Source organism: Choloepus didactylus, chromosome 2, assembly GCF_015220235.1.
Source record: "Choloepus didactylus isolate mChoDid1 chromosome 2, mChoDid1.pri, whole genome shotgun sequence".
Classification (NCBI taxonomy): Eukaryota; Metazoa; Chordata; class Mammalia; order Pilosa; family Megalonychidae; genus Choloepus; species Choloepus didactylus.
This window is the reverse complement of record NC_051308.1, coordinates 65,426,371-65,445,187: the sequence shown is the minus strand read 5'-3', so window position 1 is coordinate 65,445,187 and position 18,817 is coordinate 65,426,371.

Sequence of the window (18,817 nt, the reverse complement as noted above, 5' to 3'; positions counted from 1 at the left end):
GTGAATTGAAAATTTAGTTCATGCAAAAATCTGTACATGAAAGCTGTAGCAGCCCCATTCATTATCATTAAAAATGGAAGCAACCAAAAGGCCTTTCAATAAGTGAATGGATAAAACAAACAATAATACATAAATAAAATGAAATACTATTGAGAGAGAAATTACTATTCTGTGAATGAACTATTGATTCACACAGAAAACATAATGAATCTTGAATGCACTTCACTAAATGAAAGAAGGCAGAAATATTACATCATTATATTTTAGTCATTCTGGGAAAGGCAAAACTACAGAAATGGAAAACAGAGCCTCAGTTACTAGGGGTTGAAGAGTGGGGAGTGATTGACTACAAAAAAGAAACAAGGAAATTTTCATATAATAGAACTGGGCTCTATATTACTTTGATTATGGATATATAACTACATACTTGTGAAAGCTATAGAACTGTACCTCACAAAGAGTGTACTTTAATGCATGAAATTAAAAAATCAACCAACAGCTCAGGGGATTATAAGGTGGAATATTGACTATGACTAATAAACTTAATTACAAATGTATCATATAACTTCACTGAAGGAAGTGGCAAAGAAAAAAAAGGAGCTGACCTAAATAGCTTTATAAAATCATGTTTTGACTGGAAACTATAAGGGTGAGGACAAAACAAGCTCTGAATAGACATTGGACTCCAATAAATTTGTTCTCATGTGGTGTTGGTTAACAATTAGAAATCAATTTTATGTGTATAAAAGGTTGAAGAAATAAGTAAATAAATATTGAATAACAGCAGCCAAATTTCTTACTGTCAGATAAATTAGTTATAAAAGCAAGGCAAGTGGAGACTAGAATGAATATTGTAGCATTGGACTGGATTAGATTCAGAGACATCAATATGAACTGATGGTTAATTTAGATAGAAAGATAGATAGATAGATGACAGATATGCACAGAAATAATTATAGATGTTTGTATATAGATGTTTGTATATAAATATAAAAAGTGGAGCGAGTTGTTACATGGTGTGTCATGGGAACACAGGCTCAGGTACAAAAGAGATCCTTACTGAATGACAACTTTGTTACTTACATAGCACAAAGGATCCAAATAGCAGGGGAAAAGACTCCATCATGGTCAGTATCCTAGGGAGACCAGCTGCTTGGGTCAGAGTCAGTGGTTGGCAGCTTCTTATGCCCTATTTAGCATCAGAGGTGAGGGACAACTGTGCTGCCCAAGGACTGAGTATTTATACGCCCCAGGAAGAATGGGCTTTGCCACTGAGCACAAGGCATCGATATGCAACTTTTGTGCAGAGTTCCCTTCCTGATATGTTGCTGGGGCTGCTTGTTCCCCATTTTGGGTCCAAGGTATGGTCAGGCCATTTTATTTGACCTGTACATCTCCCCCAGACTGTGAAATAGAAACATATTGGAACATCTTCATGCAAACAACAAAAGGGGAAAAGGAGGGTGGTAAGTAAGGGCTGGGAGATGGCCATTGCATGTGCCCATGACTTCCCCAGCATATAAATGCTTGTATTTCCTAGCTCTGTCTGCTAACTGCTGAAAGGGTGTAAAAGCAGTAATGCTCTGGTAGCAATAAGCACACCCATCAGCCACAAATTCATTTCTAAACACCATTCTCCAAAGAAAGGAAACAAGCGTTCTCAGAAAAATAGCTGATTTTATGACAGGGACAAGGAAAATATAAGTCTGGAGTATCTTCTAGTGCCCAAAAGAAAAGAAGTGTTCAAAGAAAAAAAACTTTTCTTAAGAAGACTGAGGACTTTTTCAAAGAGCTTTAGAAGCCAACCTTAAAGAGCACCAATGACCAAAGCAGAAACAAGTTGAACAGCAAAATAAAGTAGTAATGGATTATAACTCAAAGAATAAAATAAATATATATATATATGCATTCATATATTCATAATTAAACAAATAATAAATGGAGGAGAATGAACAAATATTCCTTGCAAAAACATTTCCAACAACATAAGTAAATACTACCCACTCCAGTAGGTGAAGCTTAATTCACCACTTTAGAGTGCTGGGTTTGGTCAGTTGTGTCCAGAAAACAGAATATAGAAAGGAGAAAGGTAGTAAACTTTAGATTAGAGAACCTTGCCAGACATTACCCTGACCAACTAAAGTAAATATCAGTGATAATTCATTTAGATATCAGGTGCTCCTTATATGATATAATGAGAAGGGCACTTCACCTCTGTGGTATTTTTCCCAAAAACTGATAATACAAACATAATGAGAAATTCACCAGATAAACCCAAACTGAAGAACATTCTACAAAATATCTTTGCTCTTCAAAATATAGTACTCTACAAAACTATTAATGTCACAGAAAATTAGAAAAGATTAAGAAACTGTCACAGACTGGAAGAAACTAAGGAGACATGATGTCAACATGTAATGCATCCTAGAACAATAAAAGAGCATTAGTGGAAACACTGGTGAAATCCAAAGAAAGTCTGTAGTTTACTCGATAGTCATGTTCCAATAGTCATGTCTTAATTTTGACAAATGTACTATGATTACGTAAAATTTTAGCATTCTGGGCAATTGAGTGAAGTAAATATAGGAACACTGTACTATCTGCAACTTCTCTGCAAATAAAAAATTATTCCCCAAAAACTTTTAATTAAAACATAAGGTCAGAAAGAAAAGACATATATTATTTTCAATAACTAACCATTAGACTTTTTGCAGAATTTCCAACAGAAATAAGAACACAATGTCATCACAGTTTTAAAATTCTGAGTGCAAAATACAATCTAGTAACCTATACCAAATTTTATGAATCCTTCTAATTGAAGGATTGACATTTTCAGACCAAAATGCATTACAAAGTAATATTTAAATATTAAATATTAAAAATTTTCAGACTGAAATAAAATTATGCTAGAAGGAAATATTGGAGAACACACAAAAGGGCTAAACTGAGAATAAATGTAAGGGAATATGGACTGTTTGATATAATAATAATACAAATATGTAAAAGCAAAATATAACAATAGTACAAACTATGGATGGGGGGTTAATTATACTTAGAGTGTTGTAAGTATCTTCACTGGTTAGGGAAGTCAAATATGTACCCCTTCAACACAGACTATAATAAGTCAATGATATTTATTATAATTAATAGTGTAATTCTTGAGAAAATATTAAAATAACATATAATAAAATATGAAACAGGAGAGAATAGAATTTTTTTTTAGATACTTGGGAATTTCCACTTATGGCTCTGCATAATAAATGCCTCTGACTTTTTCTGGCATCACAAACAAAAACCAGAGTAAAATATATGAAACAACTGTTTTTAGACATTAGCACAGGGATGAAGTGAATTCTGGGGGAAGTGAAACAAATGAGGTGTGATTTACTATCTCCCCTGATTTCTGCCTAGAGGCATTTTCTGTGTGGCAGTGCAGGGAGGATAACCTAAAGTGAGCATGGAAGTCATGGTGAGTTGCGGAGATAGAGCTTCAAGTTTTGGAAGACTGAGGCAGTTGGAATTTGTAGGGCAGAATCAATGAAGAGGATGGAGTTATGCAGAGAAAAAGACCAAAAATTTGCATAGACTTCTCCTTGATAAATTGGCTGATTACTGAGCTGTAAACATGCAGGATGAAATTCAAGAAGCTAGGCAAAGAGCAGTTATCAGGTAGCTATAAAGTAAACAGCTGAGGAGAGGGAGAAATAGAACTTCTAGAGTTGTAAAATATGATACCTGAAATAGTAAATTTACTGGATAGGCTTACTCTATAAGAAGAGATCATTTAACTTGAGGACATAGCATTCCAAATTGTCCAAGTTGTCTAAACAGAGAGGAAAGGAAGGAAGGAAGGAAGGAAGGAAGGAAGGAGAGAGGGAGGGAGTAAGAAAGAGAGAGAGAGAGAGGGATGGAGAAAGAAGGAGAGAAAGAAAGAAAGAAAAAGGGAAAGAAAAAAAGAAAGAAAGAAAGAAAAAGAAAGAAAGAAAGAAAGAAAAAGAAAGAAAAGGAGAGAAAGGAAAGGAAAGAAAGAAAGAGAGATGGAGAGAGACAGGAAGGAAGGAGGGAGGGAGGGAAGGAGGGACTGAAGGAAAGAAAGAGGGAAGGAAGAAAGGAAGGAAGGGAGATAAGTTCAGTCTTTCAGAAATATAGTGCCCTTCTGTCCTGGGAAGGAAGAGTAGGTCATGTGTGCCTGGAGTGGGGGAAGGAAGAGAGAAGGAATGTTATTTTCAGTATCACAGTATCAATACCACTGCACGAAAAGATATTCTTATATTTCTTTAATAAAATAAACTAGTAACTGATATGTATTCATCAGTAGAAAGTAGAGAATCAAAAAGAAAAAGGAACAGAAATTAATTTATTAAAAAAGGAAAAATATTTTAAAAAAATAAAGGTCAATCTCTGGCAGTGAAGCAAAGGCAAATTTAAACAAGAAACAATTTTTGATCAAAAATGCATAATTTGATTGTTTTCTTTTGGTGGTTATTTGAATAATGATATACAATCTTACCTAACTTTTTGTGATAAATCTAGTGTCACAGAGTTTGTGGATATAAATTTATACTTACAGAATACTTGAAAATCTATTAATAAATCAATAGAAATCATTAACACTCAAGGAAAAATAAACATCTTCATGTGTGTGCTGGTTTGAATGTATTATATCCCCCAGAAAAAGTCATATTCTTTGGTGCAATCTTGTGGGGCAGACATAATAGTGGGGAATAAGTTGGACCGTTTGGATTAGGTTGTTTGCATGGAGATGTGCCCCACCCAACTGTGGACAATAACTGATGGGATATTTCTGTGGAGGCATGGCCCCACCCATTTGGGGTGGGCCTTGATCAGTGGAGCCATATAAATGAGCTGGCTCAAGGAGAGGAAACTCAGTGCAGCTGGGAGTGATGTTTTGAAGAGGAGCAAGCTTGCTGGAGAGGAACGTCCTGGGAGAAAGCCGTTTTGAGGCCAGAACTTTGAAGCAGATGCCGGCTGCCTTCCTAGCTACCAGAGGTTTTCTAGACGCCATTGGCCATCCTTCGGTGAAGGTACCCAATTGCTGAGGTGTTACCTTGGACGCTTTGTGGCCTTAAGACTGTAACTGTGTAGTGAAATAAGCCCCTGTTTTATAAAAGCCTATCCATCTCTGGTGTTTTGCATTCTGTGGCATTAGCAAACAAGAACAGATTTTGGTACCAGAGAAGTGGGGTGCTTTTGCTGCTGAGTTTGCAAATGCCAAACATGTTGGAATGCTTTTTAAATGGATAAGGGGAAGATTCTGGAAGAATTGTGAAGAGCTTGATAGAAAAGGCCAAAACTGCTTTAAAAAAACTGTTTATAGAAATATGGACTCTAAAGATACTTCTGATGAGGACTTGAGCAGAAATGATGAATGTGTTGTTGCAAACTGGAAGAAAGGTGATCCTTGTTTTAAAGTGGCAGAGAATTTGGCAAAATTGAGTCCTGGTGTGAGACGGAAGGAAGAATTTGAAAGCGACAACCTGGAATACTTAGCTGAGGAGATCTCCAGACTACGTGTGGAAGATGTAACCTGGCTTCTCCTTGCAGCTTATAGTAAAATGCGAGCGGAAAGAGATAAACTTAGAACTGAACTCTTGGGTTCAAAGAAACCAGAAGCTGATGGCTTGGAAAGTTACAAGCTTCCAGGGGGTGGAATCCCAGAAGCTACAGCCCAACATGAGGATGTAACCAAACATGGAACCCAGCCGCCATTTCAGTACAAGCCAAGATTGGAAAAGGAGTTAAGCAGAAAGGATTTGTGGAAAGTCCTATTGTCTGATGGCTTTGACCCCTGCATGCTTCATGCAAAGCCAACAGAATTTTTGTGAGATCTTTATAGACAGAGCCATTTCTGGTCTGGACTGGAGGAGACAGACAAGGAAAAAATTAAAGGAAAAATCTCTTCAAAGACGGAGCCATGGAGGTTGAGGTCTGGAGTCAGGAGGTCTTGGGCTGGGAGAGCGGAGCAGCCCACACGCATGGAAAGGGTGAGTTTGCCCTGGAGGTCAAGGGCGGGCTTTCCACCTCGATGCTCTGGAAGAGTTTTGCCATCTGAGGTCCCAAATAGGGCAGAGCACATTCCCAGGGAATATTCTGCGGCATTAGCAAACTAGAACAATGTGCATTCTTTAGAGATCAGAGCGGCAGTTTTATTTTTATCCTTGGCAGCAGCTCAATAAAAATATTACTTGAATTAGGATTTTTCGTCTTCCAGTTATATACAGTATAAAACCTAGGTCTAGATTTTCTTCCAAACCTTGATAATTTGGGTATCTATAAAAGCACATTTCAGGCTACAGAGAACTTCTGCATGAACCATGGGGATATCAATTAACACATTATTTCATTTTGACTTAACGAATTTCTCAAATGCTTTTATCTCTTAAACCAGGTCCTATAAGGAGTGTCAGACTCCTTCTTTTTGAATATATCATAAAATAATTATCCTTTGGATATATTGCATGAAAATAGAAAGAGGGAACACTGGATAATTAATGTTTATTAAAAGTCAGGTACTTACCAATCAGTTTTAAGAGAAGGATATAACTGTTCTTAAATAAAATTTATTCCATGTCTTTTATGGACTAGTTCATGAACTACTATTCCTTGGGGACTGCCATATTTTAATCAGAACCATGATAACTGGATTTAGACTTAGATACATTTGCTTGACCTTTACATATTTTCAAACTCGTTTTACATGCAGAAGCTCACTTCATTGCAGAAATACCTTGTTATATCAGCAGCAAAGGTTTCAATAAGTCCATTTTAAATACAATGAAATTTAGGTCCATAGGTTTATAGCAAGTATCATCTAGGATATTAACTATCCTAATTCAATATTTATTCTTTACTCCATAGCAGTGATTTATGAATTATGTTCTTTTAAGACTGGGGTTACGCATGAGGTGCCAGGAGACTTAATAAATAGTTTTAGAGTCTCTGATTACCATTGATTATTATGTAGCTATGTTTGAAACTTTGTTTTCAGATGATCAATTCATTTCATTATTACTAGGAATATAAAAAATTCTTTAAGTAAAGTCTTATTGAAATTAAAATGAAAAGCTATAGATTAAATAAGCTTCTGTCAACTACAGGGTTGGAACTGTAAGTATAGTTTGTTATTATTCATGAACATTTTAGATAGCTAGTCCCTTGATGCCTATATAAATTTCAGCATAAGCTTAAATGATGTCATGGTTTATTCATGTGTCATCTTCTCATTCTTCACACTTCACTGCCTTTAAACATGTAGGGAATCACAGATTAGAATTGCTCTTATAAGCTTATATTTTGCTGCTTCTTCCTAGTAGTAAAATAGTTAAAAATGTAAATTTACACAAATAGGATGGTGTTTGCCAGTTTACCTATAACAGTGGGTTATTATGCAGTATTTTACATAAATAAGGAAAATATGCTAAATATTATGGAGCTATAATGTATCAAATAACCCTTATATGTATTATGGATAAATATGTATTATGGATACACACACACACACATTCTTATAAAATATGCATTGCTTTTAAAATCTAACATAATGTCTTTCATGCTCAGGAATCACTGACATAAATATAAAAATTTAAAGATCCTAATTTCATTTTTCTTGTAGCCATGTTATCTTTTCAAATAGATATCAATGATGAAAGATAACTGTGCCAGTTTGAATGTATCATGTCCCACAAAATGCCATCATGTTTGATGCAATCTTGTGTGGGCAGACATATTAGTGTTGATTAGATTGTAATTCTTTGTTTCCATAGAGATGCGACCCACCCAACGGTGATCACTCTGATTAGTTAATTTCCATGGAGATGCAGCCCCATCTCTTCAGTGTGGGCACTGATCAGTTCACTAGAGCACTATATAAGCTCTGATAGAAGGAACATGCTTGCTACAGCCAAGAGGGACACTTTGCATTCTTCAAAGGAGCTGAGAGAGGAGCTGCAGATGAGAGACAGTTTGAAGATGGCCATTGAAAGCAGACTTTTGCTCCAGAGAAGCTAAGAGAGGACAAATGTCCCAAGAGCAACTGAGAGTGATATTTTAGAGAGAAGCTGAAGCCTAGAGAGGAATGTCCTGGGAGAAAGCCATTTTGAAATCAGAACTCTGGAGCACACACCAGCCATGTGCTTTCCCAGCTAACGGAGGTTTTCCAGACACCATTGGCCGATTGTTGATACGTTGCCTTGGACACTTTATGGCCTTAAGACTCTAACTGTGTAACCAAATAAACTCCCTTTTATAAAAGCCAATCCATCTCTGGCGTTTTGCATTCCAGCAGCATTAGCAAACTGGAACAATAACCCATAGTTTTGTGGTCAAAGTAATCTAATGAAAAATACAAAATGGTAGGTGAGAATCATTGATACTGAAAAGTGAATAAAACTGAAAGGATGACAAATATTGAACAGGTGATGAGAAGTGACTTGAAACACAAGGTAGATAGTACCCTCTCCTAACTAGTGACTCAGTGCAAAATTTTGTATATGCCATGACTCGTATTTAGATATTATCCCTCATAAATTCCAGAATTACCTTAGAATTTTGTTGGGGGAGCCTTGGTACAGGATATCTTGGATGTACAGAGTAGTTAAATTGGTTTTGAAGGAGCTAAACAGGACAGGAAATAATAAAAAGTTAAAGAATATTTGAAACACTATTTTAAACATAACACTTCCTGTCAAATTTTGTAGTTAGGGAATATAATTATATTAAATCTGACATCTAAAACAACTGAAAGTTATATAAAATGTCAGAAAACGATGTTTGGATCATTAAACCAAAAGTTTTTGTTGTGTTTCAGAGAATAACTTTTGATATATAATTGGTCAATTTGCAAAATAGGTAAGTTTTTGTTCTGTTTTCTTTTGTTTTGTAAGGTTTTATTTTAAATATCAGATTCAACATACTGAGTCATTTCAAATGAATTACACAGTTAATTAGAAACCACAGGTATAGGCATAAAGGCATCCTGTACTTCCTGGTCAAATATAGTAATTCGAGTTCAGAAGCTTGAACTACAGATTCAGAGAGCAATAAATTAATCACCTTTCTTTATGATATAACTGATGATATAAAGTTTTATATTCTCATTTGTTGTTTGGCAAACCCTAAACTACTATAATTGCTAAAATGATCTCAAGAAAAAGAGGTACTCTAAATCACAGTTGAAGGCAGTGTGGTGGTGGAATAAAACAAATGTGAGGGACTATGTGTGCATGGATATGTGTGTGTGTGTGTGTGTGTGTGCGCGTAAATATGAGCCTGACACACAAGGGTTTGATTTTGAATTCTGGTATTTATTTTTGTGGGATTGGGAAAGTAAATTAGTCTTTTGGTGAAATAGCATTTTCATCCCTAAGTTGATCATACCTACTCTTGTGGCTTGAAGCTCTTTGTAACTTGGAAAAATATGTTCTTAAATCCAGTTCATTCCTTTATGTATAAACTTACTGTAAGTAGGACCCTTTGATGAGGCTACTTCATTTAAGATGTGACCCATCTCATTCAGGATGGGTCTTAATCCTATGATTGGAGTCCTTTATAAGTGAAATGAATACAGCAGAGAGAAAGAAAGCCACAGAGACAAGAAGCTGAAAACAATGGAACCTAGAAGAGAAGGTAAAGAGGAGCAGTTGCCACCATGTACCTTGCCATGTGGCAGAGGAGCCAATGATTGCCAGCAGCTGGTCTTCAGGAAGAAAGTACTGCTTTGATGAGGCCTTGATTTGGACATGGGTAAATAAATTTCCATTGTTTAAGCTGACCCATTTCATGGTATTTACTAAAGCAGCCTAGGAAACTAAAACACCTATATTGCAATATTGCTGTAGGCATTATCAACCCTCTTTTAGAGATCAGATGAGAAAACTATATTCTAAAGAGATTAGAATATGTAAAATATCTTGCTCAGTGTCTGCCACATAGAAAGCTTCAATAAATGCTGTCAATCATTGTCAACATCAAGTTATTAGGAAAAACTGAAGAGAAAACTTAAGAGATATTAAGTTCTTAACAATTCAGAGGGGAATTATGCAGTAATCCAAATATGATAAAACACTGTTTAACATTGGTTGATCTTATCAATGACTGAGAGGTAATTTAGAAAGCCATACATATTCTTTTATCAAATGTTTTCTGAATGTCTCATGTAGTCACAGGGAAATAAAAGTATTAAAGCAAGATAATGTACAAAAGATGTCACATGGCAATCCTGCATATGTTTAATGTCTACTCTTAATTACTTATAAATTCTACAGTAATTTAGAGGTTTTTAAGATGATTTCACAGAATCAGTAGAATGATTACATAGTCTGGTCTGGATCATATTTCTAGTCCTGTGCTCATTTGAAGCTGTTATATTCCCCCAGAAAATGCCATGTTCTTTTAATTCATTCTTGTGGGTGTAGATGTAATTGCGGGTGGGACTTTTTGATTAGGTTGCTTCAATTGAGATGTGAACCACCCAATTCAAGGTGAGTCTTATCCTTTACTGGAGTCTCTTATGAGAGGATTAAGGACAGAAAAAAAAAAACATACAGAAAAAAAACAAAAAATAGAGAACTCAGAGAGAGAAAAACCCAAGGAAGCTTAGAGGAAAGCCCCTGGAATTGCTGAGAGAGGCACTGAAGCCAGGAGCTGAAAACAATGAAACCCAGGAGAGATGGACCAGCAGACACCAGCCATGTACCTTGCTATCTGACAGGAATCCTGGATGCCAGCAGCCTTTCTTCAAAGAAGGTATCATCCTCTTGATGCCTTAATTGGGACATTTTCATGGCCTTGGAACTGTAAATTTATAAACTAATAATAATAATAAACCTATAGTAAAACTCTATTTCTGGTATATTGCATTCCAGAAGCTTTAGCAAAACTAAACAAGTCCTTTCTTCTGCTTTTCTCACCCATGTATACTCTATTCCAGCCATTACACATTATTTGTAATTCTCTGAACACATTAAATTTTTTCATATCTTGGGCCCTTAAATATGCTGTTCTCTTTGCCAGAAATGGCTTTATTTCCTCCTGTAAAGTGTAGGCTATAAAAGAGCAGGGATTTTTCTCTTCTTTTTAGGGCTCTGTGTCCTAAGAATAACATAAAGTGTCCAATATATGTCAGATACATTTCTCAAGACACAGTTCAAACCTCCTCCTTGGTGAATACTTCTCTTGTACATTTTCACAGCCACCTGCAGAATTAGATACAGCATTTGAGCTTCCAAAACATCCAGCTCATATAAAATTTAAGATCAATAGAATCTCTTCAGAGGTGAGGATGGAAAAGGGGCACAAACTTCATTAAACTCTTGAACTCTCTAAAATATTTTTTTAATTCCCAGATTCAAAATTCTGTGGTACTGAAGATGTAGTATAGATATGGTGCATAGACATAGTCTTCCTCAAAAAAAATTGAAGTATATTTAAGGTAAATTATAAAATCCACAATAATGTTTCTGCATAGATTTTAATGAAACCACATTTTTATAACAGATTGTGAAACTTTAAATAGATTTGTAGAGACCAAACAATAAAAACACAGTTAATACCCACTGATTTTGAAAACTGAGATTTTGGGGTATCACAGTTTTTGTAACGTTTTGAAGAATGAAATAACAAATTAGCTATTAGCAACTTGAGACTTTAAGTAGACAAAGAGAATTCAGATGTTATAGAAATTCAGCTAGTGGCCAGAAAATAGTAAAATAAAATTAACTAAGCACTATATAGTAGGGAAAATGCTTAAAGTTTATTTGAGGCAGATTTAAGGCAAAACACAAAAAAACTTTATGTTTCCTGTTTTTCTAGGAGTGTTACAACATCAAATATTCCTTGGTGCTCTGTGAGGAATAGCAACTTGTTTAAAAGTAGTTATTTTGACATTTAATGTATTTTACATTTTGCAAATGGACCTACTATTCCTACCTCAGATTAGAAATGAGGAGTAAAATTTCCTTGGTTCTTTAAATTCTCTATTATTCTCTGTATTTTATTCACTGTTTTACTCTTAACTGCATTAGCAACGTGTCCCAATTTATTAACATCAGTTCCTACTTTAAAAAAAAGTTTTTCAGCATCTGTCGTCATTGCTCTTAGGGTTTTCTAAAATGATTTGTATCATGTTTGCTTCCCTTCTATGAGTTTCATGGTTGTCTCACTCTTTCACTGTGAGTTTTCAATGCTGATTAGGAGTTTATTAGACTAGTCCACTTACAGCTTTACTCATTTTCTAAAAGAGCTCTTTAAAACAACCTCAAAATAGCCATTTCAGTTATACTTCTAGAAGAGTAATGGATCATGTGTTATATCCTATATTTTTATGTAGTCAGCAACTACATTTTTAATTGTAAATTTGAAAACATGGTGATAGTCAAGAAATGAGAAGAATCATTTATTTATAGAAAATTTTCTGTGGTAGAGGTGACATTTCCTTTGCAGACTGTCCTAATTTTCCACCTGAAAATGGCTTTTCTTTTATAGAATTGAATATGATAGTTTATAAATTGTAACAAATCCCAGATCCTTTGAATTCAATAAAGTTCTAAGCCTGGATATTCCTAAATAATTTGTTACTTGGTCCACTATACTTCAAATTTTATTTACTGCTTTTGGTAGCAATTTTCCTTGGTATATAAAACAATAAATTTTAACTCTCAAATACTGTGTTATAACTTATACATTTTCTGTAAGTTATGCTGTCTGCTTTAAGAATATTGAAATAAGAATAGAGTCAGCTAGTTTGATAATACAGTAATAATTAATTTTGCATTTAATTTCTTCCTCTGGTTTTTTGTTTTGGGGGGGCTTTTTGTATTTTTTTTTGTTAATTGTGTTTGTTTTTTGCTTTGGTTTTGCTTTTGCGTTTTTTGCAGTGTGTACTATGGCTTTAAGACTACTAGGTAAAACTGTAATAGATGTGATATTGATAACTGTAAATTATTTTATGTCACTATGAGCACAATTTGACCAATTTGGCATAAATTAGCCCTATATAATGCGGTGATAGGTTGAACAGGAATATCATTAAATGTTCTCCAAAATAGCCTAATCAGTAAACACAAAGATATTGAAATGCAATTATCAAAAATAAAGCCTATATTACTAAATGAATGGCATCATTAGGAAAAAAAAAGTGTTTTTTCCCCAAAGCATTTCATTCATGTTTTGAATAAACAGGCATTAGGTGATTTTACAAGCCAGAGTATCTTTGAATAATAAACTGAAAATGTTTTTATTCACCTCATACATTCTTGCATTAAATTTAACATTTTATCATGTGCAAATTAGTATAGCAATTTCCTAGTAACAGAAAATGTTTAAAATATTTGGATTGCATTAAGTAAGAGATTATCACCATATTTTTTATGTACTTCCAGCTCACATTTTTGCATTATTATAATATTTAACTATTAATCTGGAAGTTTTGTGCTTATTAGACTTGAATTAACTCACCAAAAATTAATTAGTAGGTGTGCCAGTTTGAATCTATTATGTCCCCCAAAACACCATTATCTTTGATGTAATCTTGTGTGGGCAGATGTATAAGTGTTGATCAGATTGTAATTTTTTGTGTTTCCATGGAGATGCACCCCACCCAACTGTGGGTGATGACTTTGATTGGATAGTTTCCATGGAGGTGTGGCTCTGCCCATTCAGTGTGGGCCTTGAGTAGTTTACTGGGGCACTATGTAAGCTCAGACAGAAGAAGCAAACTTGCTACAGCCAAGAGGGACACTTTGAAGAATGCACAGAAACTGAGAGAGGAGCTGCAGATGACAGACAGTCTGAAGATGGCTGTTGAAAGCAGACTCTTGCTCCAGAGATGCTAAGAGAGGACAAATACCACAAGAGCAACTAAGAGTGACATTTTTGAGGAACTGCAGCCTAGAGAGGAACATCCTGGGAGAAAGCCATTTTGAAACCAGAACTTTGGAGTAGATGCCAGCCACGTGCCTTCCCAGCTAACAGAGGTTTTCCGGACACCACTGGCCATCCTCCAGTGAAGGTACCTGACTGTTGATGACTTAGCTTGAACACTTTATGGCCTTAAGACTGTAACTTTGTAACCAAATAAACCCCTTTTTATAAAATCCAATCCATCTCTGGTGCTTTGCATTCTGGCAGCATCAGCAAACTAGAACACCACCCCTGTCAAGATGGCAAGGTGGCAGAATGAGAAGGTTCTTGGCTCTGCTTCCCCACAGAAGCTTTGAACAATCAGCAAGAACTGGCAGAAATATCTTTCTCAAAGCTCCAAAAAACATTTAAAGGGTCGCAATATCAGCATGAGTGCCCAAACAAGAGAAAGGCTGCTTAAAAGCTGTAGGATCTCATGGTGACCTGGCAGGCCCTCCCCTCCCCTCTCACCAGATCAATGTGGTGCTGGCCTTCAATCTCAGTATGGATACTTGGTCCTGTTTCTGGAGGAAGCAGAGTAACCCTCATGCACATACTGGGAGTATGTATATCTGGCCCAATTTCTGGTGGTAGCATGAAAGACTTGCCATTCTAGAACTTGCACTGCATATAGAAGACAGTTCACAGAATTATCCTACAGAACTCTGTGGAAGAGCATGTAGATGTACTATCTGGGGCAAGGGATTGATGGCTGTGGGACATAGACTGCAGCACCCCTGACCATGAGGAAACTGTTTCCTAGGGAAGAGGGGCCATTTGTATCTATGTAAATGGATACACAAGTATGCTTAAGACAGAAAGGATATGCAGAAGAGATTAGTAATGTCCCTGTACTTTGATCTGGAGCTATTCTCTCAATTCATTATATGGATAAGCTCTGAAGAAGAGCACTTGCACAGGTCAATCTGAAAAGTCTGGGAAAGATGTTTCTTTTGTTTTATTCTTTTTTTGTTGTTAGCTCCTGGCATTCAGGGATAGCTCTGTCTTAACACTATCTGGATGCAGACTTAAGAAACAGATGCCTCAGAGTCTAAGTTCCAAAGATAACACCTTAAAAAAATCAAAATTTCCAGGTTGAAACAAAAGTTTAAAAAACTACAAAAAAACAGGAAGCAATGACCAAGACAAGGCAGAAGATTAAAGCAATAGGTACCATCAATGAAAAGAACCAGACCTGGGACATACCAGAAAAGACTTATAAAAGAGTCCTCTATATGCTCAAAGAACTAAAGGAAAACATGGACAAAGTAGTATAGGGATTCAGGAAACTGATGGATGAATGCAAACAAAATATCAAGAGTGATGGAAATTATGAAAAGGATCCAAACAGAGATGAAGACTACAGGAAAGGATCTGAAAAATTCCCTAGAGGGTTTCAACAGCAGATTAGAGCTGGCAAAAAACAGAAACAGTGAACTTGAACATGAGGCAATTGAAATAATTCAATCTGAGGAGAAAAAAGAAGAATGAATAAAAGTGAACAGATCTTGTGGAACATGTAGGCAGCCATCTAGTGCATCAATACATGCATTTTGGAAGTCACACAAGGAGAAGGAAGAGAGAAAGGGGCAGAGAGAATATTCAAAGACATAATGGCTGAAAATTTCCCAAATTCAACAAAAGATGTGAATATACATCCAAGATGTTCAATTAATTCCAAAATGGATAAACCCAAATGAACACTCACTGCAGCAAGTTGTAATTAAACTTATTAAATGTCAAATATATAAAGAGAATTCTGAAAGCTACAAGAGAGAAGGAATGTGTCATATACAAGGGGCCTTCAATTTCTCATTAGAAATTGAGAAATTTCCAAAAATTAAGTGCTAATTTCTCACCATAGAGGAAAGAAAGCAGTGGGATGATGTAAAGTCCTAAAAGCAAAAAATTGCCAATCAAGAATTCTAAATTTTTCAAGATTGAGGGAGAGGTTAAGTCATCCCCAGATAAACAAAAACTGAGGGAGGTCATTACCTTTAAACTGGCCCTATAAGAGATGTTGAAGAAAGTTCTGCAGGTTTAAAGGAGAAGGTATTAGACAATAATTCAAAGCCATATGAAGAAATAAAGATATGTGGTAATGGTAATGACAAGGTTAATATAAATGCCAGTAATTTTGTATTTTTGGTTTGTAACTCCACATTTTACTTCCTAAAGGATCTAAAAGGCAAATGCATAAAATGTAAAGATAAATTTGTAGTTTTGGACTCATAATGTGTAAACATGTAATTTGTGACAAGAGCTACATAAAAGTGGATGGACAGAGTGGTATAGGAACATAGTTTGTGTATACTGTTGAAGTTAAGTTGATATGAAGGTGAGAAGTTTGTTATAAATATAGGGTATAATAAAATTTCAGGTTGATAGTAACTACACAGAGAATATCAGAGAATATTCGAGCTTGTAGGGACCCAAATTAGATTGCCAGGAGCAGGGATCATCAATATATGTGTAAATGTTATAGGGTTTTTGTTTTGAGAGATGGGAAATTTTTAGTAATGGAAGGTGTTAAGAGTATCACAATACTATGAATGTGCTTAATACCATTGAATGCTGTCCTTGGCATTAGTTGAGATGGGTAAGTTTATGTTTTGTATGTGTTCCCAAAATTAAAAAAAAAAGAAATGTAAAAAGAGCAAACTTTAGTTGTATTAATTTTAATACAATGAAAATTAAAGACAATACATGACCCAGGATGGGATCTAGCCGGGGAGGAGAAATGCCTCTTAAGTGTTCAAGGAGAATGTTGTATGCAACCTACACTCAGGTGTTCAGAAATGGATTGAGAAATAGACAGACAGACAGATACATAGACGAATAGACAGGTAGATAGAAAGATATGGTAAATGTGGCAAAATGTTAAAATTGTTGTCTCTCAGGTTGTCAGGAGATAGAAAGAGGGCAGAGATTGAGCAATGAATACTTAAGGAGTACAGAATGTTCAACAAGATTGATTGTAAAGGTTCAGCAATGGATAGCACAATACTGTGTGCTGGTAGCACAATACTGTAAGTGTAATTAACAGGCTAAGTTACAGTAAGACTACAGTCATGTTTGTCACCAGAAGGCAAGCTAGAGGATAAAAACTGGGACTGTGTCACTTAGCAAAACCTAGAGTGGACAATGATAGTGAATTATACAAACATAAGAAAGGTTTTATGTGAATGAGAGCAATGTATGTCACTATTACAAGGTGATAAAAATGGGAAGTATATGGAAAAATGCAATTAATGCAAACTAAGGTCTATAGTTAACAATAACACTGTAATATTCTTTCATTAATTGTAACAGAGGCAATATACCAAAGCTAAATATAAATAAAAGGGGGATATAAGGGAGAGGTATGGGATTTTTTCTTTCTGTTTTTTTTTTTTCTTCTTTCTTTTTGGAAGAATTGGAAATGTTCTCATACAGATTGTGGCAGTGCATGCATAACTATGTAATTATACTGGAAGCAAATGGTTATACACTTAGGGTGGACTGTATGGTGTGTGAATAAAACTTTAAAAAATAAACATAAAACTAGAAGTGCTGAAGGAGATGCGGAGGAAGAGTATACCTGTTCACTGTTGGTGGAGCAGTAGAATTGTACAGGCTTTCTGGAGGACGGTGTGGCCATTCCACAGGAAGTTAGGTATGGAATTGCCAAGTTAACTGGGAATCCTGTCACTAGATACATGCCCAGAAGAATTGAAAGGAGGGACATGAATAGACATTTGCACACTGGTGTTTATGGCAGCATTATTCACAATTGCCAAAGGATGGAGGTGGCTCAAGGGTACATTGACTGAGAAGCAGAAGGTCAAACTGTGGTGTACACATACATTGGAAAATTATGCAGCTACAAAAAGGAATGAAATCAAGAGGCATACAACAAGGTGAATGAAACTTAAGGACATTATGTTGAGTAAAATAAGCCAGAAACAAAAGGACAAATATTGTATGGTCTATGATATTGTCTGTATGCCAAAATTTCAATATCTCTGTGAGACCAAAGGAAGAGATTTTTTTTTTTTTTTTTTGGCTGACACTTGAATTCTCTTTAGCACACTATCTAATTTAACCTGTCTGGACAGTTTATTTAAACAACCTAATTACATGGAACCTAGAATAGGGAATGAGATCTTGTTATTCTGTACAAGTCAATGTAATACCCTGATACATTCCAGAATATTTTAGGCAGAAAATGAGAAAGTATTTGCAAAGTCTCTTGAGGGACTGAAGAAAAAATTTGGAACTATCAAACTTCCTCACCTGGGAACTCCTGATATTCTCTCAAGCATTAGGGATTCCCAATTTAATAAACCAAGCCCTCAAACTTGAGGCTTGCACTTATGAAACTTATTTCTGTAATGGCAAAACTAAACCTACTTATAATTATGCCTAAGAGTCACCCCCAGAGAACCTCTTTCATTTCTCACATGTGACCCCTCTCTCTAAATCAAACTCTGCAAATAAACTCACTGCCCTACCCCCTGCATGGGACATGACTCCCAGGGTTGTAAGTCTCCCTGGCAATGTGTGACATGACTCCCAGGGATAATCCTGGATGAGGCATCATGAAATGCCTTCTTGGCCAATAGGGGGAACTGAAATGAAATAAAATAAAGTTTCAGTAGCTAAGGGATTTCAAATATAATTGAGAGGTCATTCTGTAGGTTACTCTTATGCAAGTTTCAGCCAGATATTGCAATTTGCCACAGTATGCCAACCCCAATCAACAGTATTCCTGAAACCCTAAGGAATACCCTAGGTTCTATCTAAGACTCAAAAGTTTTACTTGTCAATTTTATTTTTTTTCAGAAATGTAAAGCCTCCGGATTTTTCCTATGCCAGTTAAGCCCTGAAACCCAGAGGTACCAGTCTCTCCAAGAACACC